Here is a 27,138-nt window from a genome sequence, read left to right on the forward strand (position 1 = left end):
TATTGGTACATGACTGTAGCAGGGTGGACCCTGCTCCGCGGTTTTAAGGGGTTAAAAGTGGCCTGACAGAGCTGAGCTGATTGGGGAAGTGGTTGCAGCTGGGGGCCATGCCCCAAACTGAAGCCCTGGGGCTTATAAGAGGGCAGGGAAGCCAGAGCCCAGTCAGTCTCTCTCTGGCCATAGAGAGAGATGGGCCTGGCTGCTTAGGGCTTGAGACTAGATACCTGAGTGAAGCAGGGCTGGGGGACAGGCTGAGGAGCTAGGGAAGCTCCAGCCTGGAAAGCCCCAGGCTGCGGCCTAGCAAAGGGCCAAAGGTACTGGGAGTTGCAGAGGGCAGCCCAGGGGTAGGACAAGCAGCAGGTCCAAACCCCTATTGTCTGTGATGAGTGGGCTGATACTGCAGTCTGCCCCAGGGTGTGGGGCTAGACCATGACTGTCAGTGGCCACTACTGAGGCAAAGTGGGGATAGTAGGGTGGGGGTTCCCCTGGGAGGGGGGAGACCCAATTATAGAAAGGGGCACCGGGTTCAGGGAGGGACATGGGGGCCTGCGAATAGGGGGATCACCAGCCTGCCGAGGGCGCTCCAGGGCTGGACTGAGGGAAATTCCGAGTGGAACCAGCAGGAGGCGCGGCAGGGGTGAGTCGGCCCGTTTACAATGACCTATTAAGTGAGACTCACATGAATGTTCTTTGTCCTTTGCACATCTCCATTTAGAGCTATGGCCTGGCAACAAATAAATATAGCCAGGCACTAACGTTTTCATAGATGGTTCAGCATCTCAGGAGTGCAGTCCCAAAGTGGGGTTTGCTATTGAGTGCCAACTTGGAACGACACAGGGTGGAAACCAACTCAGCCCAGTTTGCTGAACTGGCAGCAGTAGTGCAAGTGCTGGAGATTTTTCCTGATTGCTTATTAATCATTTGGTAGTCACAATGGGTGTGCGTATCATTGACTGAGCAGGCTAGAACCGAGGCTGATGTGGGAGCCAAAACTATACCTGTGGTTGCTCTGCTTTGGAAACTGCCATTCTGAGATTCCCATTGGGGTTCTTACATTTCAGTGGGAGAATATTGATTGGGTCAGCTTGCAAAATCAAGCCCCTGCCATAGCTAAATTGAGCCCAGCCGGAGACTCAACAGAATATAACAGAGTTCCCTTCAAGATTATAGAACCCCCTGGTGGAGAATCAATCTGGGTAGCCAGATTTACAACAATGTAAAACTAACTTCATTTACATGTGTCCATGATTTATCCATTAAAGGGGCACCAAGTTGTTACCAATCTGTTGTATTCTTGACAGTGTATTTTTAAGGATAAATCAGGATGTTAGGCAATATGTAGAAAGTTGTCTAGCATGTGCATGAATACATTCTGAAACTGTCCAGAGAAAAGCAAAACTGAAACACCAACAAGTTGAAGGTACATGGATTTGACTCCAAATTGATTGTATTAGACTGTTGCCAAAAACAGCCTGAGGAAATCTATAGGCCTTGCTCATTGTGGATGCTTTCTCCAAATGGGTAGAAGCAATTCCTGTAAGAAAAAACAAGGCAGTTGCTACTACTAAGGTTCTATTTGAGCAGATCTTTACCAGATGGGGTCTTCCATGGGTAACTGATTTAGATCAGTGAACACGTTTTACTGGTAAGATAATGCTGGAACTGCAGCAGAAATATCCTATCGCTTATCCATAGTCATCAGATCTGGTAGAAAGAAGTAATAAAATTTTAAAGGTTATGATTACTAAAATGCCTTAGAGAAAATAAAAAGATTGGAATATTAAATTGCCCTGAGTACTGATGGTTCTTCAAGGTACTCCAAATAGAACAGGGATGGCTCTCTTTGAAATCATGACAGGCTGTAACATGGTGTTGCATGAACACCTGCTTTTGTGCTGTGCCAGGCTTGGTACAACACACTGTTGTAATTGATCAATGGTTGCTACAGCTAAAAATGCTGATGTTAATCTCGGGGCCAGACAAAAACATGGGTGTGAGACAGATTGTTTGATGCTTTGATGCCACAACAATGGTGCAAGAGTGGCAAATAGGAGATCAAGTAATTGCAGTGAAAAAGGAAACACAGGACAGGGTTAATTAGTCAAAATAAGGATGAAGTTGGAAATCAAGCTGTGATGCTGAGCCAGTGAGGCTGGGTTAGCAGCAACCTTTAAGGACATATTAGAAGAGTATTGTGTTGAATAGACTAGAGTTCTTGAGATTCAGGCCTGTATTGTTAGAAAATCTAAAGTAGATACTAATTGTATTTGTCTGTGTTTACCCATATCTTGTTAGATGTTTAACAATGTGATCTAATTATCTCATAGATGCTAAACTTCTGTTCCTGTCTCTTAACATTTCATTACTGTATTCTTTTGATTCAGAGATCAAAAAGGGATATTAACATTTAGATGGAACTTGTGGTATAATAATAATATTATCGTCTTTATTTCTCTTTGAAGTTTGTAGTAAAGAACCTATGAACTGTTTTGAATGGTTAATTGCCTTACACTGATAACTAGTTGCCTTCATTAGCAAATGTCTAGGAAATAGATTTACTTCAAAGCAACAATGTACATCACCTATTCTTCATCCAAGGAATGCCTGCTGTGATCATTTGCTGCCAAAAGGCTTATCAACTGAACTTCAGCTACAAAGGATCTTTCGGGCCTGATGCTTACTATCTCAGATCTGCTTAAACTTTTTCAGGGGAAGTTCAAGTTGCAAGACTGAAGTCTCCAGGTCTATTCTGAATGGAATTCTTATGGAAGAATTTGAACAAACTCTGCACATGGACTGCCTACTGGACTATAATTTTTTAAATTAATTCCAGAAGGATTTCTACAAATCAGCAGCCTCACCATCTCTGATATGAAACTGACCTAAGGACTTTATTCATATCTGTATGTATAATGATCTTTTAACCATTCTTTTCTTTTTGTATTAATAAATCTTAGATTAGTTAACAAGAATTGGCTGCAAGCATGTATTTGAGATCTGAAATATTCATTGACCTGATGGGTAATGTGCCCTATCTCTTGGGATTAGTAGAACTTTATATATGGTGAATAAGGTTTTCAGTAACCCTCACTATCTTAGACTTGGCTATCTGGATGGGAGCCAAAGTCTGGATTGCTTAAAGGGAACTGTATTTTAGGTTCTTGGTAATCAGTAAGGTATTACAGAAGCAGTTTGGTTACTGGCTTGGTGAAGTCTAATTCTAGAATAAACCACCAGTTTTGAGAATTGTCTGCCCTATTCTTTGCAGTTTGCCCTGATTGAGCATGCTCAGTGTAGGCCCTGCAGCGACCATGATCACACACTAGATGGGTAATATACACATTCAAAAAAACCTTCAATATCCAAATAGGGAAAATGCCTAACCTCATTACCAATAAATATTTACTGGATTGGGATAGGAATTGAACACTAGTCTCAGAGGCTGATCTCCTCTGAAATCTAGCTGTGATAATATTATCACCTCTTCATTACTGGGCAGAAGACTTGCAAGTTTATTTCTCATTTTCCCTGCCAACCATTGTGCAGAAGGATGTGAATGAGGCAGTAGTATGTAAATGAGTGCCATCAAATTCCATTTGTAAGGAATCTGTGCAGGTATCTCAGATACTGGTGAAACACTCTCAGGGATGGTGACAATCCCACCTGCTGGACTGCTGCACAGATGTGCAAGCCAAAGGGAACTGCTGATGTGATTTTCTAGGGGCCAAACCACCCAGCTGTGGTATAAATCACAGTAACGAGATGGAAACCCAAGAAAGAGCTCATCTCAATTGGCCACTGCCAGGAATGGACATCAAACACGTATGTGGGAGATGGAGCAGTCAGAATAGTTAAAATATAAGTATGAAGGGAAAGTGTGCCCAATTAATTAGTTCAATTGGTATTTTTATTCCTAAATTTGAAACTCATTGGACCAGTCAAAATTATACCTAAGCCCAAATTTGTTAAACAAGTAGTGATAAAAGGTTAACCAAGCTTTGAGTCTAAGGCTATACAATTACTCATTAACTTGACAATACCTATTGCTAAATTGAAACTAAACTTAGTCTTTGCTCAAATGAAATCCAAATAATTTAATTCACATGCAAGAAAATTAAATGCAGTTAGACCAGATGACCTTTGTGGTCCCTTCTAGCCCTATGATTCTATGACATAATCAAATCAAATCAATACAATTGGGAAATATCCAGCTATCACTTAGTTCTAAGATATTGTTATGGATACAAGTGTTGATTTTAGTAATGCTTATGCTTTATTCTATAACACATTGTATGTTAAAGCAGTGGTTCTCAACCAGGGGTACATGTACCTCTGGGGGTACGCAGCAGTCTTCCAGGCGGTACATTAACTCATGTAGAGATTTGATGATTTTACAACATTTGTAGTTTTACAACAGGCTACATAAAAAGCACTAGCGAAGTCAGTACAAACTAAAATTTCATACAGACAATGATTTGTTTATACTGCTCTATATACTATGCACTGAAATGTGAGTACGATATTTATATTCCAACTGATTTATTTTACAATTCTATGGTAAAAATGAGAAAGTGAGCAATTTTTCAGTAAAAGCGTGCTGTGACACGTTTGCATTTTGATGTCTGATTTAGTTACAAGTAGCGAAATAAAAAAAGTGAGGTGAAACCTGGGGGTACACAAGACAAATCAGACTCCAAAAAGGGGTACAGTAGTCTGGAAAGGTTGAGAGCCACTTGTGTTAAAGGATTGGCTAAAGAAAGAAAACAGGAAACAAGCATTGGAGTATACAATCTTACTCCAGCATGTAAAATAAGTGACACCCTTGAAAACCATTATATTTCTCAGAGTGTTGTGGGGTGTGTGTGTGTAACTTGAGGTACCATTGAAAGCAACTAAATATCAGGGCTCTAAAACTGAGACATCCCTCAAGATGCATTAAACAGGAGAATTTCTGATGAAGTTCATGTAATGATTTGCAAGGAAAAGTGGCCTTTGAAGGAAAAATCCATCTTTAATTAAGATAAGAAGTATAGACATTTAAAGAATCATCAAGTTTTTCTGTAACTCCTGCTCCCATTTCTAATAGACTAAGGGTAGCACAGAATTACATATACTGACTCATAACATTGCATTATAAAATGAAGACTTGATAATGGTAAGATTCAGAGCTGTGATAGCTGTATCTTTAATGATTTGTAATTATGTAGAGTGAATGAGCACAAATGAGGTAACACTTGCTGGCATAAGTGTGGCTTTGCCCATTCTTTTACACAGAATTGCTAATCTGCTTTAAATGTTGTTATCTTTATTCTGTCAGCAACATGTGTTGGAAGGTGTAAGTAGAAGATACACAAACATGGAATGGAAGATAAAACCCTCCTTTTCTTGGGAAGGCCTAGGATTGGGTGACACAAAATCAACATGCCCCAGAAACTGAAAACCCATCAGGAAAAATACAGAAATTCGGTAACTGAAGCTTGCTCAGTCTTAATGTTCGGGTTATCTGAAATCCAAAGGGTTGATGCACTAAAAAGCGATTGGCTAAAGATTACTTAATCTGTAATGTAGATCTGTATAAAAGATCTCAGCAGACACAGGCCCCAACTGGGGAAACACCAGACCAGAAACTGAAGAATGGGACTGAAGGGCCAGACCAGGAAATCAGAGACAGTGGCAGCTCTCATGGAATGAGGAAGAACTTCCTGATGCCCCAGAATGCAGTAACTTGGGCCCATTTACTAAGTCTGTCTTGTGGGCTACATTTATGTCCGATAACTATGTCCAAACACTATGTAACAATAATTCTGTCTGAAATGGTATAAATAAAGGTGAAATTGATTAAGCCAGGACTGGGAAGACTTGTGACTAAATTTTCCAACTTTTAACCCTTAACACACCCTTTCTCCATTGCTCCCACCACAAAAGGGAAAACCAGGGCTGTTCTTAGTACAAAGTAAAAGCTGTTGATTCTGTCTAAGGCACCAGCAATCTAGCCTCCAGCTCTAGGAACTGACTCTGCTCTGTCACAGATGCCCCATATGGTCTTGGTCAAGTCACTTAGTAGCTCTGTGCCTCAGTTTCCCTGCTCCCCATATGTAATCTCTGCCTTGTAGGGGTGTTGTGAGGATAAATGTTAGACTGTGAGGCACTCAGATACTGTGGTAATGGAGGTCATATGGTACCATAGAGAGGAACCCCATGTGTGTTTGTGAGGAGAGGCTGCTAAGGGGACGTGGGAGGATGGTCTTGTGGTTAAAGCATTGATCTATCACTTAGGAGATCTCAACTCCATTCCTGTGTGAGGTAAAGCCTGTAATTTAATCTGTGTCTCCATTTCCCTACATGCAAAATAGGGATTATAATGCTAATCCACCTCCCAGGGTGGTTTGAGAGACTACTACTGGTCAAAACTCTGGATTTCCTCTTTGCTGGAGACTTTGAAATTTGGTTTCAGTCCAATTAGAATAACAAATATCTTCAAAAGTTCCTGCGGCCTGGAAAACTTCAGTTTTGGGAGACTTCCATTTTGGAATTCCAAAAACTTTGATTTTTGTCTTTCTCTTTTTATACAACGTGTGCATTACTACTATGTCATACGACATCATAGCTGAAATATTCTCTTGTTTTATCTTATCATTAAGGGCAGCTGCTACTTAGTACTAATTGAAACATTTTTATCTTCTTTTCTAGATCAAAGGGTCGTTTTGAAATAATTCTTTCCTGCGGGAAGACTAGCTGCAGCCACCACGTTTTTGAAGAAATTCTTCTGCCCAGCTCTGGTGGTGAGTATAAATTCACTAATGTTTTTGTGATGTACTCAGATACTACAGTGCTAAGCACTCTGGAGAGGGGATGGGGCTGTGATTCAGCAATGACTGGAGCACCAGCTGCTGCGTCCGTTTCATGATCACTTCAAAGGCTTAAAATATCCTTTTGATATGATTTTTCGTATTAAAATTTCAGAACCCCCTACGTGTACGGGGGGCACTTTGGTACCTCTAAGGCATGTGTTGGACAATCAATACTGTAACAATACGGTCACGTATACCTGATCACAGGCCCCATCCAGCACCTTCATCCTTTATTGATGTGCGCCTGCTTTCATCTTTCTTTTCTCTTTTGCTTGGGTGGGTTTTTGTACTCTTGGTTGCTGGAGCAAAAAGCGAAGCTATAAGGGAAAGAATTTAGATCAGGGATATGGAGGAGTTCTCAGTAAGTTGGATGCTTAGCTCCTTTGAATCTGCAAAACTGGGCTGGGAATAAACCAAGAACTGGCGTTCTCATGAGGTTTCAACACTGCCTGGCTCAGCCAGAAACTAGAAAGGGGCCCCAGCCAAACAACCCCTCCAGCCGACATACCTCAGGCTTTGAGCAGTTTTAAATCTAAACCTACCTCCAAATTGGTGACTAGTCCTTATATCTGTTATCAAAATCATAAACCTTACTGAGCCCAGAGGCATGTTTGGGATGTTTGTAATTCAGGACTTAATAAGATGTCTTGGGTCCGTCTTTACCAGAAGCTCCTTGAAGGGGTGTGTGTGCGTGCTGCTGCCGTCTACTGAGTAGAAACAGAACTGCTCTTATGTCATAGGCATGTGTCATAGGCTCCGTACTGCTAAATTAATGCTCACAAGGACTTCCCTGTGGGATGTTCCGAGTGGCCCTAGAGTGCAGCCCAGTGAAGGCACTGATCAGAGCCCTGGAGTCCATTTCCCCCGCTGCAGGACACTGACACGGGGCTCACAAAGGAACAGAGGAGGAGAATAAATTGTTCCAAGTGTTCCACCTCTTAAAACATGCCAGCATGACAAGGGCTAATTCCTGCCATGATGTACACCCCAAGTGACTCCGCTATGCCTAGTGGGGCTGAGGCAGGGCAAGATTTGTCTTCTGTGTTTAAGAGCTCCTAGCCGCTGGTGCCCAAGCCTGCCAGAGGGCATTCACAGCTCTTGTTAATGATGACATGTTCCCTTTCTGGAAGGTGACACCATAAAGCAGCCATGAATATGTCAAACTGACTTCACACAAAAGCGCAGCTGCTGATGGTGGAAAAGCCCTAATTTAGGTCACCTTGTGCATCTCCCCTGGCTGGTGCAGGACTGTTCCCAAGGGGGTATCCCACGGCACTTGACCCTTTCAGTTTTAATTCCCACGGAATAAATATATATAAAGACTTTACAATACTTTTTTGTGCTCTCTCTTTATTTCTTGAGCCATTTTTAACCTCAGGCTAATTCAGCTGGAAATATTAATAACCAAATAAGGACACCAGCTTCTTGTAATGAAGTGAAAAGGCCACTTCTGCTCAAATCGCACAACTCTTTCATTTTGTTCTCATCTAGGAACATCTCCTCTCTTTAATTATTCAGTTGGCTTTTATATTCCTCTTACATCCACTCCCTGTTCTCTTGCCTTTGTCTCTCTGTTGTGCTGTCTAATCTCTGACACGTCCCCCATTACACATGCCTCTGTGAAGTGGCACAGAGCTGGATGACTTTGCCTGACCTGTGTATCAGCTCATCTCTCGATGGGCTGAGCTGGTGAGCATGGGGTTTTTAGAGTTGATTTGGAAAATTTCAGCTGGTGAATTGATGGCTTCCTCTGCAATCGCTGACTGTGGTGGGTTGTTTGAGATTTGGTGGGGTGGGGGAATGGGTGTGTTGCAGTGACTGAGAGTTGGGGAATAGAGTGGATAAATTTGGGTAAATCCACCACCTGGGATGTGCATATTCAGGATAGCCATTTATGAATGTTAATGGTCAGACCCTGGTTGGCCCTGCAATCCCTTTGTGTGAACTTTTTGGTGCAAGGTCCATGGGAAGCGCAACACTCAGCACAGCTCGATGAGCCCCAGTGAGGCTGCAGCTGGCTGGGGCAGGCGCATGGCAGTCTCCTCGCCTCAAGCTCTGTCTGGCACTGTGGGGAGTGTCTCTAAAACTAAACTGGCTCTTTATTAAGAGAACTATTTACAGAGGTGCTGCCACTGCAGCCAGCATTCCAGCCATGTGCACACAGACTGACTTCCTGGTGCATCCTCCAAACTCTTTCCTCCTGCAACCTATGCTCATCTCTCCTAGTTCCATGCAGGCTGCTCTAGGGAGTGAACGGTGCACCTCCCCAAAATGCCATAAGAGTCTCAGCTGCCTGTACGCCCTGTGAGTGCTGCTGTCAGCATGCCAGACTCTCTGAGCTCTGCACGGGACATACCTCTGCCCATTGCTGCAGGTGCGGGACACTGCCATGGTACCATCCCGCGTCTGGGGCTGGGCTTGCAAAAGGCACAACAATGTGCTGAGACTGAGAGGGGATGAGGCCACCAGGGAGAATTTGTGCAGCGCTGTGGGATCAGTTGAGGCTATATATAGGCATGTAATTACTATTTAGGGATAATTATTTGTATAGCCTCCTAAATAATTAATAACTATAATTAATGTTATAGACTGGAGAAGGACAGAAACACCCTCTTAGGCAGCTATAACCACTCCCTCCCCTAAGGAAAGCTTCCTACAGAATACCCTGCAGTGTTTTCTTCAGCCGAATGTTAAATGACTCGAGCAGCATGGGGCTTCCACCACTTCCCTCAGAGACTACCCAGTCCACAGGCTAATTATAACACTACAGCAGCTATTAAAAACGCCCTCCAACAAACAAGGCTCCCCAGCAGCTGGGGCGAGTAAAGGTTTATACAATCCTGGGAAGACTTGAGCAGAAGAGCCTGTCTCTGCGGTCGACATAAATATCTTGAAAACAAGATAGGAATGTTGGTGCTAGAGGGGTTTTTATTGCGAGTGGCTGTTATAGCCTCGGAGCACACCAATGCTGCCTGAGCACTGTGTGTCCTGCTGGAAACCAGAAATCCAGGCAAAACCTGGTTCCTGTTAACTCTTTCAGCTCTGAGCATTGCAGCTGTAGGCATAGTCCAATAACCCATGGAGGCCTCACCTTAGCTCAGGGCCCTGTTATGCTAGCTATTGTGTGGACACATAATAGGAGACACTTCCAGCCCCAAAGAGCCTATAATGTAAATAAAGTATTATTGCCATCACCACTTTACAGATGAGGAAACCGAGGCACACAGATTAAATGACTGTCTCAAGGTCATACAGTGACTGTGGAAGAGTAGAGAATCGATCCTGTCTTCTCTTGCTAAAAGGAGTCCACGTCTCTGGCTGGCTGCTAGCTGCACGGCAATATGCGGGGTGCTGATTAGAGTTGTGCGAAGCTGGGGTCACATGATGGATTTCAATTCCCTTTTTTCCCTTGCAGTTGGCATGCTTTTGCACCCCTGGGGTTTCACGTGAATAGCCTGATCCTTAGAGGCAACAAGTACTCATTGCTCCCACCAGAGTCATTAGCTGCTCAAGACTGCCCAGGAAGAGACACTAAGCATATGTCTATGCTGAAAAAACAAAACCCTACTATACCCTGTGACAGCGAGTCTCAGATCCTGGGTCAGCTGACTTGGGCAAGTGGGGTTTGTGCTTTGGGGCAGCAGCGTAGATGTTCCTGCTCAGGGCTTTGGAACCTGGCAGGGGAGGGGTGTGTGGGTCTCAGAATCTGGGCTCCAGCCTTGGGGAAATACTTACACTGCTGTTTTTAGCCCCTACCAAGCCTGAGTCAGTGGACCTAGGTTCTGTCATTTGCTGCCATGGATCTGTTTTTTTGTTTTTGCAGTGTGTTGGGGTAGTATGAACCCAGGTTACAAAGGAGAAGATTCAATTATTTTTCCTTTCTAATATGGCTAAATAGCACTTTAAGTTTTGCTACAAAACCAAATTAGACCATGAAACTCTGGAAAGAAAAGTTTGTGACTAGTTAGAGGCAGCAAAAATGTTTTTCCTTTGCATTTTTAATGAGAAGTCAGTTGGGCTGGAAACAGATTTCCTTAGGATTTTGCTAGCTTGGGTCCTATGTTCAAACCCAGAATAAGCTTTGAATATTACAGGGCTTAGGGTTTGACACAGCCCTGAGCTCTGCCCCGATGTTCATATTCAGTGTCTGACACTAAAGAGTTGGAGATGACACGAGTTTAAAAATAGCTTGAAAAAGAATGGAAATGTCTAATAACATAGGGTGAGGATTGAATTAATGTTAGGCTAAGGCCAGGCTCTGAGAGATGTCAGTTTCCACTGGCTTCATTAAGGCTGATCCCAGGTTTTTGATTACCGATGGGTAAATAAAGAATATTTGGATTAGGACAGGAAAAGGAGGAAATGAGGTGGGTATCTGAAGATTCTCAGAGGAGCCACTTTTAGAGGTAATTTAGGTAATTAGGGTAATTCTGTTCCTCTGCTGCATCTTTGTTTGAAACTGCCAACCCAGGTATCATCACCTTAATTATCTGTTACAATAAATTCCATTCCTAGCCAAAGGATGTATATCCCAGCAATGGCTATTGGCGTTGTGAATACTCTAGATCTATCTCAGGCAGTAGCAGCATGATCTTTGTGGATCATCCATGCAGCATGATGATAGCCTGGACTCGACAGAAATGCTAAGCTTGAGCATTGAGGGCAGTTGCTATAGAATTTGGTAGCCGTTTTTTTAACATCAGAGAACAGATGGTGCTGTGTGACAAATGCAAATGGTTTCCTCCCCTTTTTGCTGCTGATGGAGAATCTAAAAGGATGGATGGTGATAATAATAACCTTGCCTGGGATCGCTGGCCTGGGGATTAATAGCTAGCTGGCTGGGGTTGGGTTTAATGGTCCAAGGAGATCAGCAGCCCAAGGCCAGTTTATTAATCAGCTGGGGCTAGAGTCATTAATATGGGTTAATGACAGCGCTCAGGTTGCATGGAGTAGGGGTCTGCGTAAACGGGGATGACAGTTTAAAAAGCAAAATGTTATAGGGTGTGGTCCAGAGCCCATTGAACTAAATGAAAAGACACCCACTGACCTTAATGGATTTTGGATCAGGCCCAAAGCAATTACAGCTGGGATTTGCAAAGGAACCCAAGGTAGTTAGGTACACAAAGTGATCACCCTTGGCCTCTTTTAAAAATTCCTAGCCTACAGCCCCACACAGCACCAGAGCAGGCCAGTGGCCCATCCAGTTGAGGTTCGTGTCTCCAATATTAGCAAATAAGGGGTGCTTTATCTTTAACTCCCCACCATGCACATGGCTGTAGAATACAATGCTAGGAGGAGTAATTTCCTCCTGGCACCTCTCTAGTGATTAGTTTATGCCCTGAAGCATGAGGATTGAGATCCTTATTATATTTCATCCCAGCTAGACTAACCACAGAAGCTATTCTTATTCATACAAATATCTAATCCTCTTCCGATTCTCCCTGAGAATGTGCTTAGATTACATTCTACAGCAACGACTAAAATAAATTGTAAAATATAACAATCCCTCTCCACCGTGCAATAGTCAATGGGGTGAGCAGCTGTTGGTGTGTAACTCCTCCAGTGCTAAGGCATGCTGGGGGATTCTGGCTGTGTGCCAGTATCTAATGGTCCCAACCAAAGTCAGGGTCTCATTGGCCTAGGTGCTGTACATACACTTAGGTTATGTCTAACTACCACTGCTATAGAGGCACAGCTGCTGTAGTGTAGATGCTTCATACCTCTCCAAAAGGGGGTAGTTAGGCTGACGGCAAAATCCTTCTGTCAACTTAGCTGCCTCCACACTGGGGATTAGATCCACCTAACCATGGTGCTTATAGCATGAACATTTTCACACCCCTGAGTGATGTAGCTAGGTTGGCCTAAATTTTAGGTGTAGACCAGACAAGAGACAGTAACCGCCTCAAAGAGATCACAGGATAAAGAGCCAGAAGGTGGGGGAATGGAGCCATAGGGAGATTAAGGTTTATAAGAAAGTGCCCCTTAGCTGACATAGGTGACTTTCTGTGTCACCAAAACCTGCAGTGTAGATTCAATTCTAGGGCTCCTTGCTAAGAGGTCAGCCACTGGTAGAGACTTCCCTGCTGCCTATTCCATAATAGGGTTTAATTTCATCAAAGGCATGAGCAATCTCTAGCCTGTAAAGGTCTCTTTCTCTGGGACTTTACAGTCATTACAGAATGGCTGGTGATGTCAGAAGGCGATCTGTCATATGATTCTATGATTCTAAGGGTGAAATGATCAAGACCCTGCAAATATCTTGTGAACCTCTCACATTCCCGTATACTTGCCAAACCTCTTCATTGGGGTTTACAGGCTCTCAGACTGATAGCCTGTGGAACAATTTGCTCCAGGCTTACAACCATCTCTCTGTAACAGGAGAAGCACCCCACTGAGACCACAGCTGCCAGCATCTCCTGAAAAGGCTGGAGATTAGGAAACATAAGGTGGGGCATAGTCAATAGATGGTCTAGATCCCTGAAAATGGGCCTTTGTGGTTTATCCTCACAGGAGCTACATTAAGCCAAGATCGTGGTCTTCTGAGGACAGGTTTGAATTTGCTCCAGAATCTGTCCCCCAGAGGGATTGCTTCAGTGCTGATACATTTTGAGGTGGTAGGATCTCAATTGCAGCTTTAGCTTTTCCCAGCTCTGCCTTCCCCCACCACTTTAACAGACCCAGAGTTGGATTGGCCAGACAGATTTTTCCCTGTACTTAATTTTAGTTCAGCAGCCACTTTTACCATCTAAACTTTGTATGTTCTTCCTCTGACTTCCCATAACCTCAACTGTATAAATGTCTGCTCCCTATGGGTCTCGCAGAACCTGGCTCATTTCCCTTAGGAAGATTGCTGGAATACTTGTCGTTCTCCTTGAGCTCTGAGAGTGAAACTCATCATGCCCTATTCACCACCATCGTCTCACCCCGCTGCTCTGGCCTTTGAAAAACATCATGTACAACACCCTGCGTTGCTGTTAGCTCAGTGTTTCAGACACGTCTCGGTGTCCTCCACTGGAGAAGAGCCCATCAGATCAGCAGGAGAATGCTATTTGTGCAAGAGCTTGTCAGTGGGCGGAAAAAGGCTTGGTGGGGAGTTGTGGAGGGGGGTTAGACATTCTCACTCTTGCCTAGGTTACTGCACATCTCTGAATAGAGCTTTCCAGTTTGCAAGCTGACGGCAGGCTGGATTTAATGAGCCTCAGAACAGAGGGAGGCCAACTCTAATGACATGCCGAGGGCTCGGAATTCCTTTTCCAGAGTGCTGTGACTGGAACTCTAAGCACTTTATTTGCCTTTGCAGGCTGGAGGCATCGGGAAGATGCACAGGGAAACTTTTAAACAGCTTTCAGGGCTTGTATCTCACTGGAAATGTCTAGTTTCTTTGCTCTTCTGGGAAATCATTTTATTGTTACACATGCAAATAAAAGTCCTTGGTCATGTTAGCTGCTCCTCACACCCCACACCAAGACTAAATAAAAAGATGGGTCTCTTTTACCCTTTGTAACAATACAGGGCTGCAGATGTGCCAAGGCCCCAATTTTCTCTACAGCCCTTGCACAGAATTCATATCCATGTGCTCCCAAATCAGATGTGTCTACTGCTTTAGCTAGCAGAGTGGGGGGCCATCATGACCATATATGAAGTGTGATCCTATCAGGCCTCACAAGCTCAGTATGATTGGATCTGGTCAACACTTGCTTAGGAGACCTGCAAGGATGAATGAAGCAGGAAGGGGTGTTGGTGATTCAGTACTGGTGGGGATAAGCTCTTCTTTGGAGTCCATGCAGACCAATGCCCTATGATGGAGGGGTGGATGGAGGGAGCTGTGAAATAGAGGTTGTGGACATTAAAAACATAGTGGTACTTTTTGGGAATGCCAGGGAGTGGGTAGGTGGGGAAGCATAATGGGACCATGGTCTCTTGGCATCAGCTGAATGAACAAAACAATTCATGGAGCAGGGACTTTAAATACAACATTTGACAAAACATTGTGGAATAAAATGTATAAGGACATAAATAAATCAACTATGGACCCGAGGTTAAAATTAATCCAGCCAAAGAGAATCTGCTGGGCTTTGATTCATGTGCTGAGGATTGTGTAAGCACACATGCTAGCTGAGGGAATCAATAAGCAGAGCTGAGACCTAGGTTATACCCATATCTGCTGTGACCTGAGAACATTCTCTGCCAGCGTAATTAGGAGAGTGCAGCCTCATCTACACAGATCTGGGGGCTGTTTAGAGACTGCGTTTAAACCGTTTAAGCCAATTTCTAAGGTCCCTTTGGAGACAGAAGGCGTCCTCTATACTCACTGACCAAAGCATGTTAGGAACTGGATGAGCTGAGGCTAAACATGGGACTCTCACCACTAGCTAAATTTTTTTCTGTGTGCAAACCCCAGGGATGCAGAGTGTAAATTCAGTTCCTAAATGTTGTAGAACTGCCAAGCTTTCCAAAGGCCCCATAGGATACTGAACTTAGTTTTCTTCCAGCATCCCAGTATCTTTGGAGTCTGTTGTGAATATTAACAAGGATCAAGGAAAACTTATTTTAAGGGCAAAGAAATTAATTCTTCAAACTCAGCCATTAGCCAAAGAAATCAGCATGGTTCTTTGTGTTGCAGGCCTTTCGGATACGTCTACGCTGCAGTCAGATGTGTGACTGCAGCAGATGGAGACACCCCCGATCTGGCTTTAATCTAGCTAGCTCAGGTACCCATAGCAATGATGCCATGACAGCACAAACTACCCTCTTGGGTAATTACCCAGCATCCCAAGCAGGCTTGCATAGCCTGCGATGAAGCCCATAGTGCTGTGGTATCTGAGCTAGGTAGATCAAAACTATGATCTGTATGTGTCTATATGTGCTGCAATCATCTCCTTCCCCGGACTGCAGTGCAGACATACCCTTAGGGGTATTGTCGACAGTGCAATTAAATACCTGCGTCTGGCCTGGGTTGACCTCAAGGGCCTGTTTAATTGTGGTGTAGATGTTCTGGCTGGGGCTGCAGCCCAAGCTCTGGGACTCTCCCACCTTGCAGGGTCCTACAGTCTGGGCTCCAGACAGAGCCTGGATATCTACACTGCAGTTAAACAGCCTCATAACCCGAGCCTGAGTCAGCTGGCATGGGCCAGCCACGGGTTTTTAATTGCAATTTATACATACCCTTAGTGACCATGTCCAGCTAGTAAAGATAAAAGGCCCGATTCTCCTCTCAGGCTGCCGGAAGTGCATAGAGGATCAAGTTCAAGATTTCATCTACGTGGTAGAGTAGAAAGAAATCAATAATAACGGCTTTGTTATTTGGGAGTATGAGGCTTTGGCAAAGTAATTGATACTGTGTTCTCTGCTGTGCACACCTCGTGCTGTTTTCCTTTCAGCTGAATGTATGTGTACTTAGCTGTGCCAATATTACGCTAATCATAACAGTCTGACTGTTTCTTTGTGCTCCCCCGTCCCTTTGCTGCATCCACCTGTTTTCTCTCGGACATTCTTAGACTGTAAATATTTTGGGGCAAGAATTGTTGTTTCATTAGAGGTTCCTAGCTCAAAGGGGCACCGATCTTGGAGCTGATAGATATTACAGTTATAATAAATTGGTGATGCAACTGCTGCTCTCCTCCCTTGTTAAAATAAGAAAACATTTAAATTTTATTTTAGAAAATGCTTAGCATTTCTTTTCTTTTTCTTTTTCTTTTTCTGGAGTAGGACTGGTAGACCTAGCATCTGAACCTGTTCCAATTGGGATAGTTACTTTCTGGCTCTGTAAATTCTTCCTGCAGCTTCTAGTGGAGACTATTTCCTTCTCTTTCTGTCTTAGACTGCTGAGAAGTGTTTGGCTGCTGCTTTCCACCCCAGAACTGGCTGCATTTCTGTGAGGGAAAGGTCTGCGTACAGTTTGTTGGTTGGTCTGATCTAAGGCCCTTAGTCAGGAAAGCAGTTAACCAAGTCTCCAACTTTATTAGGACTTCAAGTTAAGGAAATGCTTAAGTGCTTTCTTGAACAGGGATGTTTTTCCTGGACGGGGCTATTATTATTATTAGTGTAATTAACCCAAATTAATAGAGTCTGCATCCTGTTTCAGGCCATTGGCCACTAGATTATGAGGCAATTTTAAGTGGATTAAACTAGGAATGGGTGTTAATCAGCCCTAAATCAGAACCCATTTGAAATCGGAACCTGGATCCGGTTTTAGATAGTGTAAAGGCCTCCATTTTTATGTTGGGCAGAACCCAAATCCTAGGCTCTACCAGCCCTGAACTTCATGGGTTTGAAATCTGGATTGAGATCTGGATCCTAGCTGTGTGGCTGTGGATCAGGTCTGACATATTTCTCCCAGCAGAGGAGAGCAGCACATACACAAAGGAGCCAGTACGTTGCACCCAGTCCAAGTGAATACACTGCATCCCTCCCTTTGTGTGCCTAGTTGGATCTGATTTAGAGTCAGCTTTTTACCCCATGGTGACAAAAACACTGAGAAAAGCACAATCATTGGAGGGGAATCACTGAGTTTCATCTCATGCGTTTGGAAGAGGTGGTGGCAGAAAACGTTGCCGGGACTCATAACAGACGAGCCAGAAATCAGCTGGGTGATGGATTGGAGATGGCCCACTATCTCTGCACATGCTGTCATCCCTCTCTGGCCTCCCTGCACAGCCAGAGGTTGTAGCTAAGCCTGGATTGCCATGTTACTGATACAGCACGGGACGCTATCTTCCACCTCAGGCTTCTGATGAGTGGGAACAAGACTAGGAGCAGTGAGATCATGGCAATAGGAGAAGGGTTATTACTCCAACTGCTCTGTGCCTTGTATTTCACAGTGTTCAGAATCTGCTGTCAACCAGCCAGGCTCAGTCACACCAGTTCTCCAATACTGATTGGAATCCCAGCTCCATCTGCTCAGTTGCAGGTCTCCTATCTCCTGGCTGGAGCTGGCCAATGATTTGTGGTTCTATCATTTTTTCATCGACATATTTTAGTTTTAGATGAGCATTTGGAAACAAAAAATGTTGAAATTTTTCCCCAAATGTTGAACTGTTTCATTTTGTTTTAGTGGGGAAATCCCACTTTTTCTCCTGGTTTTACGCCTGACTCTGTTCATTCCTAGTGGGGAAAAGTGGAGAAAAAAAGAGATTTTCTATTGGGGAAAAAAAGGGAGGTGAAAGGGAGAATAAAAAAACACAAAAAATGTTTGCGGGCTTACGCTTAGTTGTGTGGGATTTTGTTTGTTTTACTAGCTCTTCTTCTGACTGCTCACCTGACCAAGTCTCTTCTCATCTCAAGGTGAGGACCTTTGCCCTTCAGCTGCATGGACATTATTTGGGGCCAGATTTTCTAAAGAACTCAGTTCCCCTTTAAGCAGTAAAATGAGTGTCCAGAATTTGGTTCATGGTCTCTGTTCCATGCTTACTGCTGTGCTGAGAGCCTGTTTGTGGTATCTCCGACGTTTGCAGTAGAAATTAGCATGATGTCCCACACTTGGTGTGGTGACTTCACATGTGGAAGAAAAGAAAGGGAGACCCCACTTCCTTCCCAGGGTCACTAAGAGAGAAAGACATGGGAGTTAGAGAAATCCGTGAGCTCTGTGATATGTGAGCAGGATGATTTCTGAACCAGAAGGGATATGAAAATTTCTTTAGACCTCTTGGCTGGGCATTTGAATGGCAACTTGGAGAAGTCCCACACTCTGGAAGTTTGCATCTATCTGTGATTCCCTACTCATCAACGCTGCCTTGGCTAGGACTGTGACTTCAGGAGATGTGCTGACACACGAGGGACTTGCTCAGTACTGGGCAATGGAGCCTAAGTGCTGCTGTTTCAGCCAGGGTACCCTTCTCTGAGTCAGAAAAGAAAAACCTGGTGCTGCTGGAGTTACTGGGCCTGATTTTCAGTTTTTCCAAGACTTATCATGCTGCCTTGGCACCACAAAGGAGCCTTAAAGTGAGTAGAAACACAGAGAATACACAGAGGTATAGAGTTGTTGCCAGGGCTCTATGCCCATCCTGCTCCCAGCCCATGATGTAGGGGTTGAATCACAAGCATATCACCGGTATATTGAGGCATGGCTGGAGTGCACTGTGCTGAGATGGTTCTCTGCTTCTTGGAGGTCACAGGGGGCCATAAGCACCAATTAGAGCAGCCCTGGGGCTTCTCTGCCTAGTAAGTGAGAATTGGGCCCATTGTCTTTTCAGTAACACCTGAAACTGAGGTCCTGACCACCCACGGTCATTAAACTTCCCATGGCAATAGAGGTGTTATTCCTGGTTTCCTCACCAAGTTTCAACTTGGACGATTCTGTCCCATCCATGTTTACTCCCCTGACCATTCCAGACGCATATGACATTTTCTGTGTCCTGACCTCAAGTGCCAGGAGGTGGTCTGTGCACAGTTTAACAATTGATGCAGTTCATCCCAGAGGTACTCCTTTTCTGGGGCCAATTGATTATATCCTCTCTACATCCATTTAATGTATCACTCATCTCTCTACTGACGGAGAGACCGAGAAAGAGAGCTGATGGGCTGGTATCACAGAAATGTTTTACTGGCACAAGTCTGGAATGGCTGCCTGCCTTATGAGTGGGTAAGTCTGTATACTATGTGTTTTACAGAATGTTTTAGAGAGTGTTACAAAAATAGTACCAATAAAATTTTTTATCCCTTTCTTTGCAAAGCCAGACTCCCTTGGGGTGGTAAATCCAGCTGTGCAAGGCTCAGAAGGAGAGCGAGAGATCATAAGGAATACATTTTAGAAATGTGTAAAAATGACTCCACATAGCTTTTTCCATTCATAGTGCCATGATTTTAACATCTGATATCTTGGGATCTCTCAGGGCAAGAAGCAAGTACTGTGTGCCATTGGGAGCGCTTCTTTTTCCAGCAGTATAAAGTCCCTGTGCCAAACTCTCTGCTGGTATAAATGAAAGCTAGTAGAAAATTTCTCCTCCTGGTTTTAGATCTCAGGGGTTGTTAGATGTTGAACTTTACACCTGTCAGAGATTGATGATTGAGTGTTGTCCACTCTAGATTTCAAGCCATTGAAGTCTAGGAGGAGAGATTGCTTATTTAGGCAGCAAGAAGAAAACATTTCTTTGGATTGATTGTATAAAGGGCATCTCTCTGAAGTTATTCGGGGTCTGAAATGTTTGAATAAGTCCTTTAGAGATGGATTAGTGGGCTGAGGTGGTAATAGGCTGGGATAAATGCCATGCTTTGGAAGCAGGGAATATTCAAAGACTATTATAGTGAGATGTGACAGATGCTGTGGACACATGGAATATTCAAATACTATTGCATCAACATATCTTTTTGGGCATTAGTCTGTATTCTTGGCTCAAAGGGTGAGCTAAAAATGTTTCCTCTAGGAACCAAAGTTGCTGGGGGGTAATTAATGCAAATACCTAATGCAGGTAAGTGGTCTGTGGAAATTTCACCTCACCTTTCCCAGGGAACTAGGATACAGCAGTTTGACCTGGTTTCAGAGGCCTGACAAACAAAGAACAGAAAATGGCATGAAGAGACAGCCCTGATCTGGGACCAAGAGAGGTAGGTTCTGAGGAGGGCCTGAAGTACTTAAAATCCTACCAGGGTCTCCATGTGGAAGATGGGTAGCACCTGGCAAGCCAGTCTGGTGTATAAGCTGTTCATTGTTTTATGATATGTGTTCTCTGTAATGCTTTTGTTCTGAATATACAGTACTTTACTTTGTGCAGGATGGCTGGTCACTGGTTAACCCTCTCATTGTCCCTGAGAGAACAGGGTTAGAGGTGCTGAACTGATGTCAGATCACCTGAGACAATCACAGTGGATTGCAGGGCTTTGCAGCCCAAGCCCCCGGACTGCAGGGAGTGGATTGCAGGATCCCACTCTGAGAGAGGGGATGGCTGGATGCGTCAGACCTGAGTGAGTTGCCCTTAAGAGGGCCACAGGTGACATAGGCATGGTATAAAAACCTGAATAGAGTAGAAATAACATCGTAGTGAGGACCTCGTGTTTTGCTATGATTTGTGAGACGCAGTGGCATTCTCCAGAGTGAAAGGTGTCCACCAAACAAATGCAGAACTGAGGAGCAAGACTCCCTGAACAGAGACCGTGAGCATCTGATTTTATATCACTTCACGATCCCAGCTCAGTCACTTCAAGGTCACCTGCAGTAGTTCATCTGATGCTTGGGTAAGAAATATCCTGGAAGTGTGGTTCTACTCTGAAAAAGTGGCAGTAAAAACATCCCCTTCTTACTCAGCAGGCCTGCCCCCTGTGTGTTTCCAGAGTTATGTGTGCTGGCATTTATGGACTAGGAGTATGTTCCATCCTGTTAGCCTGGTAGAGCCAGCAAAGCAAAGGGAGAATGAGCCGGAGTCTCTTTCAGCTTCTGCATCGTCAACAGACCTGTTAAATAAATTCTGACTGTGGAATCGTCCTTGTTGTTGATGCAGAGAGAACCTAGCTTGACTCTAAGTTCCCAGGCCTGATTTTGCATGGAGGGTATTTAGGAAAGTTGTAGTTTCCTTGAGCAAATTTGATTGGGAATCATTGTGCGTCAGTCTGGAATCCCACAAAGTCAGTCTGGAATCCCACAATGTCATTATTATTAGAGTCACTTGCTCCACTGGAACTGCGCTTCAGATGAAAAATAATAACTTCGCCCCCAGCTCTGAAAGGAAAAAAAAATCCCATTAAAATCCCAACGCCTTTATAGTTCAAACCCTGCTGGCTACTTTGAAGGCCTACTGGTTTCCATGGTGACCATGAGGGTCCCAGTGCCATGCTGTTCCAGATCTTGACCATTTGGAAGCAGGTGTTTCCTATGGTTGTTCCAGAGGAGACTGAAATCCATGGTGACATTTCAGAAAACCCCAGCAGCCTGAACACAGGGGAGGGAGAAAGCCAGGGAAAAAAATGACTAAAGAGGGGAAAAAAATGAAAGACCAGACAAGGCCTAGTTGATTGCAGCACGTGATCAGAGCAATGCCCCACTTTCTCTTTCCTTGGTCATCCCTTTGACATGCCTTTGTGATGTTTAATAAACAGCATCTGGAATGGCAAACCTCAAGCAGTGTCGCTAATTGCAGCAGCATATTTCCCCTCTCTCTACTCCTTTTTCTCCTGCAGGCCGCTGTGAGTAACTGATTTTGGTGCCCCTTAGATCACTGCCTGGCAGTCTTCTCACTGGGAACTTTCCCAGCTTTTCCCTAGTCGACCACCAGGCTATCAGCTTCATCCAGGCTGAGCAAGGTCTGTGAGAAAACCCATGCGTGAATACAATGAAAGAGACATGGAGGGAGAGGTTTTCTTTCCACATTCATAGGAGTCTGTTCTGTTTTGGAACACAGGCTGCTATGTTCTTGAGGCCAAGGATCACATAGCCAAAGCTGCATGTCCACATCTCGTTGGAGATCCAGCAGGTCATTTTACACACTGTGACAGCATGAGAACTGTCAACGCAAAGCTGGGTAATGGTGCCACTCTCTGGCTGGTCAGCTGATACTCCCAAGGCTGTGGAGGGAAAACATACCCACTAGTCTTACATCAGAGTTTTATCTCTTAGGTTTGGGGTTGACTTAAAATTTGGGCGTTTTTAAAAAACTTTATTTTAACCTTGCCTTTTTTTCTTCTGTGAATCAAAGATCCCCTAGGTAAGAAACACGAAAGATTCTCCTGCATGACAACAATGCTGACTAACTGGCCAACGTGGCCATTTCTAGGGATGCTGTAGTGAAGGTAGGAGACTGGGGTGTTGTTTGCAGAGGTGGGAAGTTGGTGCAGAAAGAAAAGTGTGTAAAGGAATGAGGGGCTGATAGTGGAGGGGGAAAAGTGTCATACAAAGTACGGGACTGGAAGTCTGGGATGGATGATGAGTGGCTGGGAGACCAACTGGGGGAATTGGAGAATTCCTCTCTTATGAAGTGGTGAATTATAAGTACAATTAGTGTTCTGTGCTGTATTCAGTATGCTCAACAGCGGTCAATCTAAACGTAGCGAACAGTGTTTTTTGGGAACGTTCCCGTAGGCTCCTGTTGTTCTAGAAGTTACCAAGCACAGCCCCTGATATGACATTTTTCATACAGCTGTTTGAGAAATGGAATTTTCCTTGTGGGGAAAATTTTGACACGTCAAAGTACAAAACATCAAATGTTCACAAAATGAAAAAATTCTGAGAAGTTGTGACTCGGAAATGTCCACATGGAAGATTTTCATTAGTTTTGGTTCAAAATGAAATGAATGCAACATTTTGAAACCATATTTTGTTTCTTTTATTTCAAAACAACATTTTGAAACAAAAAATGTTGATTTGAAACATTTTTTGCTTTGCTTGGAAAATCAAACAAATTTGGTTAAAACTAACATTTTCCCATGGGAAACTTTCACTTCTGAAGACACCACCTTTTCCAGTGCAAAAATTTCATATGCAAAATTTTGTCATACTCTAGTGTTAAAATTTGGCTTATCCATGTGGTATAAATAGGACAAGATAACACTTGGATGAAGGGGTTTCATTTGTGCTGTATTCAGATCCTCTTGTTGGCTGAACATTCCCTTCCATCCACAGTAGCAGGACAGAGAACAGCTTTCATGGATGCAGACTGCTATTAATACTGTTTATTATTTACATTTACAGTTAACACCCAAGAGCCCCAACCAAGATCACAGCCCCAGTGTGCTTAGGGTGACCAGATGTCCTGATTTTTTAGGGACAGTCCCAATTTGGGTCTTTTTCTTATATAGGCTCCTATTACCCCCCACCCCCACCCCAATTTTTCACATTTGCTGTCTGGTCACCCTAAGTGTGCTAGGGGCTGTGCAGAGTCAGTCCCTGCCCCAAAGAGCTTTCAGTCTCAAACTGTTCCATTATACAGCATATTTGTGGGGGGAGATGACAGGAATGGGAGGCAGTGCAGTGACAAATGAGCCTTTTTCAAAGAAAATGTATAGAACATGAATGCTGGTGTCATGGCTTCAGTACAGTCATTAGTCTGGTGTGCTGTTTGGTCAGCATCTGAGTTCACCTTGTATGGACAACATACAAGGATATAAAAAGTCAGCAGCCATCACATTTTAAAACAAAAAACAGACCACGGTACATTGTTGGTTGTAATATAAACCAAAGAATTCATAATTAAGGCTGCCATTTTTACTTTAATCTGGGAAAGAAAGGGCACTATAGGTGGAGGAGGGTTCTACCCCTAGCTCTGCCACGGACTTGCTTTGTGGCCCAAGGGAAGTCAGTTTTAAAAAAAAAACTCTGTGCCTCAGTTTTCCTGATCTTAAAATGGCAGAATGATCCTTACCCATCCTTGCAAAGTACTTTGAAATTTATGGATAAAAAGTGCTGTAGAAATGTAAAATGTTAATTAATAAATACATTTGTTTATTTATTGTAATAATTGGGATGGACACATTTTATCAAAGCCAGAGGAAACTCCTTCTCCTACCCTTAGGAATCAGCTTGATTTTGATCTTTTGTGTTCCAGTCCTTGTAATGCTATTTCCCCCTCTAAACGCTCCATCTTTCCAGGCCAGATTACCCATTTTTTGCAGTATCTCATCAAATCCAAGTCCTACCCAGCCCAAGTGCTAACCATCTTTTCCCTTCCCTAGACCTCCTGTGTAATATAATAATCCTCAAGTTGAGTTGGCCCAAATTGAACGTAGTTCTCCAAGGGCTGGATCCTACCAAGTGCTGAGTGAGCAGCTCTTTTGAGATGTGGAGTAACTCCCATTCTCATTGATCTGAATGGGAATTGAGGGTTCTGGGCACATTGTAGGATCGGCCCCCAGATCAGTATATACCATCATGGACCCAAGTGTAAACAGATAAAATTCCCATGACACCTCTGCCTACTCACTCAGCACTGATTTTGCCCATTGTTATATTAGCAGAGGGGGAGGTGTATGTGTGGTGGTGGTCATGGGTGGGGGAATTCTATCCTCTTTTATAATATACCCATCCATCTATCTTGCTAAGTGCTGCTGCTTACTGGATAATCATGTTTTCCATGGCAACCTCCTAAGTCAGTTTCCTTAGAAAAGTATTCCAAACCCAGGGCTGTATCTGAGGAGTTTTCACTGTCTTTGCTGATGTGCATTACCTTTGTCTTCCATCATGTTTAAACCTGCCTGGAGTTTCTACTGGTGCTAGTGTCACTGGCATATTTCACCATCTGCTGCCCACTTACTCCACCAAATCCTTGATGAATATATTAAGTAACACTTCTTTCCAATACAGACCTGTGGTGCCCCCACACTCACTTAGTTCTCTGAGAACAGGCCTTTCCTATGATTCTGTCACTTAAGCAATTTTTAATCCATGACAATCTTTATTTTCTGGAATAGCCTCAAAGAGACCCTATTGGGAGATCATAGAAATTAGTGATGGCAGAACACCTATCTAGTCCAGCCATCTGTCAGGACAGGGTTGATTCGTACAATATATTATGTTGCCACATCCAATCTCGTTTTATTCAGCGGTGTAGTGGTAAAAAAAGAAGTGGGTGAACTAGCCTAACCTAAACTCCATATTCCTCAAATGAAAAGTGGGCAACTATGGGTTACCCAAGTTTGCCCTTGACTACACTGCTGGTTTTACTATGTCAAGTGAGATTTCACCCCCCTTCGCTCAGGAGACAGTTCCACAGCCCAACAGACTTCGTTGTCAGGAAACTATTTTTATCCTTTTCTTAGACTTCCTTTTTCTACATTATTTTTTTCTAATTAGAACCCCCCTTGTACCACCCTCAATAATTCTGCTTTATCTTGTTAAAAGCCATTGGAAAAATCCGAGTAAATTATGTCTGCTGGGAAACCTTTATCTCCTGATTTATTCAGCATTTCAAAGAACTCTAACAGGTTAGACAGGCATAATTTTCCCTTCCAGAAGCTGTGCAGGTTTGACCCTATTAGGTTATACTTAGCCAAGTGTTGTACTATTGTAGCCTTAATTAGGCTCTCTGTGAGTCCTCCTGGAAGCAAGGTAAGGGTATATTTATGAATTAATTAAACATGACACATCATTATTCAGATCACATTCAACAGTGTCAAAATCCATCTTTAAACCAGATCAAATTTGCTCTCTAAGAATACATATCCCTCTTGGCCCTATTAGCTGTCCGGTAAACCAGCCATTCCCAGCTACACTCCCTGCAGGTGTTGTCTCTCTACATGGGACAAGCCTTTAAAGTGACGGTTATTTCTAAAACATGCTCTTTATAAAAGATTTCTTTTTAATTTACACAATAAGTAAATATGAATGGGAAGTCACTTTCTGCAAACAGCATTGTGGGACAGGTGCTCAGCTGGTATAAACGGGGCAGCAACAATGTACTTCAGTGGAGAATCCGGCTCTGCGTTTTTCTGCTACAGATGCAGACTCTTCCTGCTTAGCACTGAATGGCATTTTCCCCCAATCCTCACCAAGGAAAGATTGCTTCCCTCCCCAAGTTACATGGCCACACAAGTTCTGTGACAGTATGTGAGCAAGGAAACACCTACCTCCCCATGCTTGACCTGGCTAAGGGCTACTCAACATAGCAGACCTGGCACTTGCGAATGTTACTGAGTTGCTCCGCCCCGTCCTGGGAGCCACTCACCAGAAAAGAGGTGGGGAGTGTCAGAAAGTAGGCAGAGTCATGGCTTTCTCCTAAATCTTCCAGTTTAAATTTTCTTTCTGAATCCTAAAGATTTAAAAATAGATCTGTTTGAGCTGCCAGGGCCCCCAAAAGGACCTTGCATGTTTGTTATTTTAAATTCAGCAGGGCCTGATTCTGCCACCCTTACTCAGGTTGAGTAATACCTCAGTCCATGAGAAGCCCCATTGGTTTCAATAGGATGATTTGTGGAGTCAGATACTACCCACTGATGGAGGGCAGTAGAACTGGGATCACACTTTGTTCCCCTGAAGCAGAACTAAAAGAAGTCAGACCCTGTCTACACTACAAATAAAACAATATTAGGGGTAGGGCTGTCAACTAATCACAGTTAATGCAAGCAATTAACACAAAACAAATTAATTATATTAAAAAACAGTTGCAATTAATTACAGTTTTAATCTCACTGCTGAACAATAACAGAATATCAATTTAAATTTATTATAAATATTTTGGATGTTTTTCTACATTTTAAAATATATTGATTTCAGTTACAACACTGAATTCTGTGTTGTAACTGAAAACAATATACATCGACATGACCGAATACAACCTGGATGTAACTGGGCCCTTTATAGGGTTGTATTTTGTAGAGTAGATGGATCCTCACAGGCTTATTTAAAAGTTTCCAAATGCATAGTTTCATA

At 43.5% G+C, this 27,138-nt stretch overlaps 1 long non-coding RNA gene across 2 annotated transcripts in view; it reads left to right on the forward strand.

Annotated features, from left to right (window-relative positions):
* Positions 1 to 18,134, forward strand: part of LOC123376911 — a 31,345-nt gene extending 13,211 nt beyond the window's left edge. For both annotated transcript variants that reach the window (XR_006581984.1, XR_006581985.1), the window contains exons 2-5: positions 2,710 to 2,903; positions 5,318 to 5,466; positions 6,691 to 6,782; positions 18,089 to 18,134. This is a non-coding gene — a long non-coding RNA (uncharacterized LOC123376911). The remainder of the gene's footprint in view (positions 1 to 2,709; positions 2,904 to 5,317; positions 5,467 to 6,690; positions 6,783 to 18,088) is intronic.
* The last annotated feature ends 9,004 nt before the right edge of the window (positions 18,135 to 27,138 follow it).

Source organism: Mauremys mutica, chromosome 9 (genome assembly GCF_020497125.1).
Source record: "Mauremys mutica isolate MM-2020 ecotype Southern chromosome 9, ASM2049712v1, whole genome shotgun sequence".
Lineage (NCBI taxonomy): Eukaryota > Metazoa > Chordata > Testudines > Geoemydidae > Mauremys > Mauremys mutica.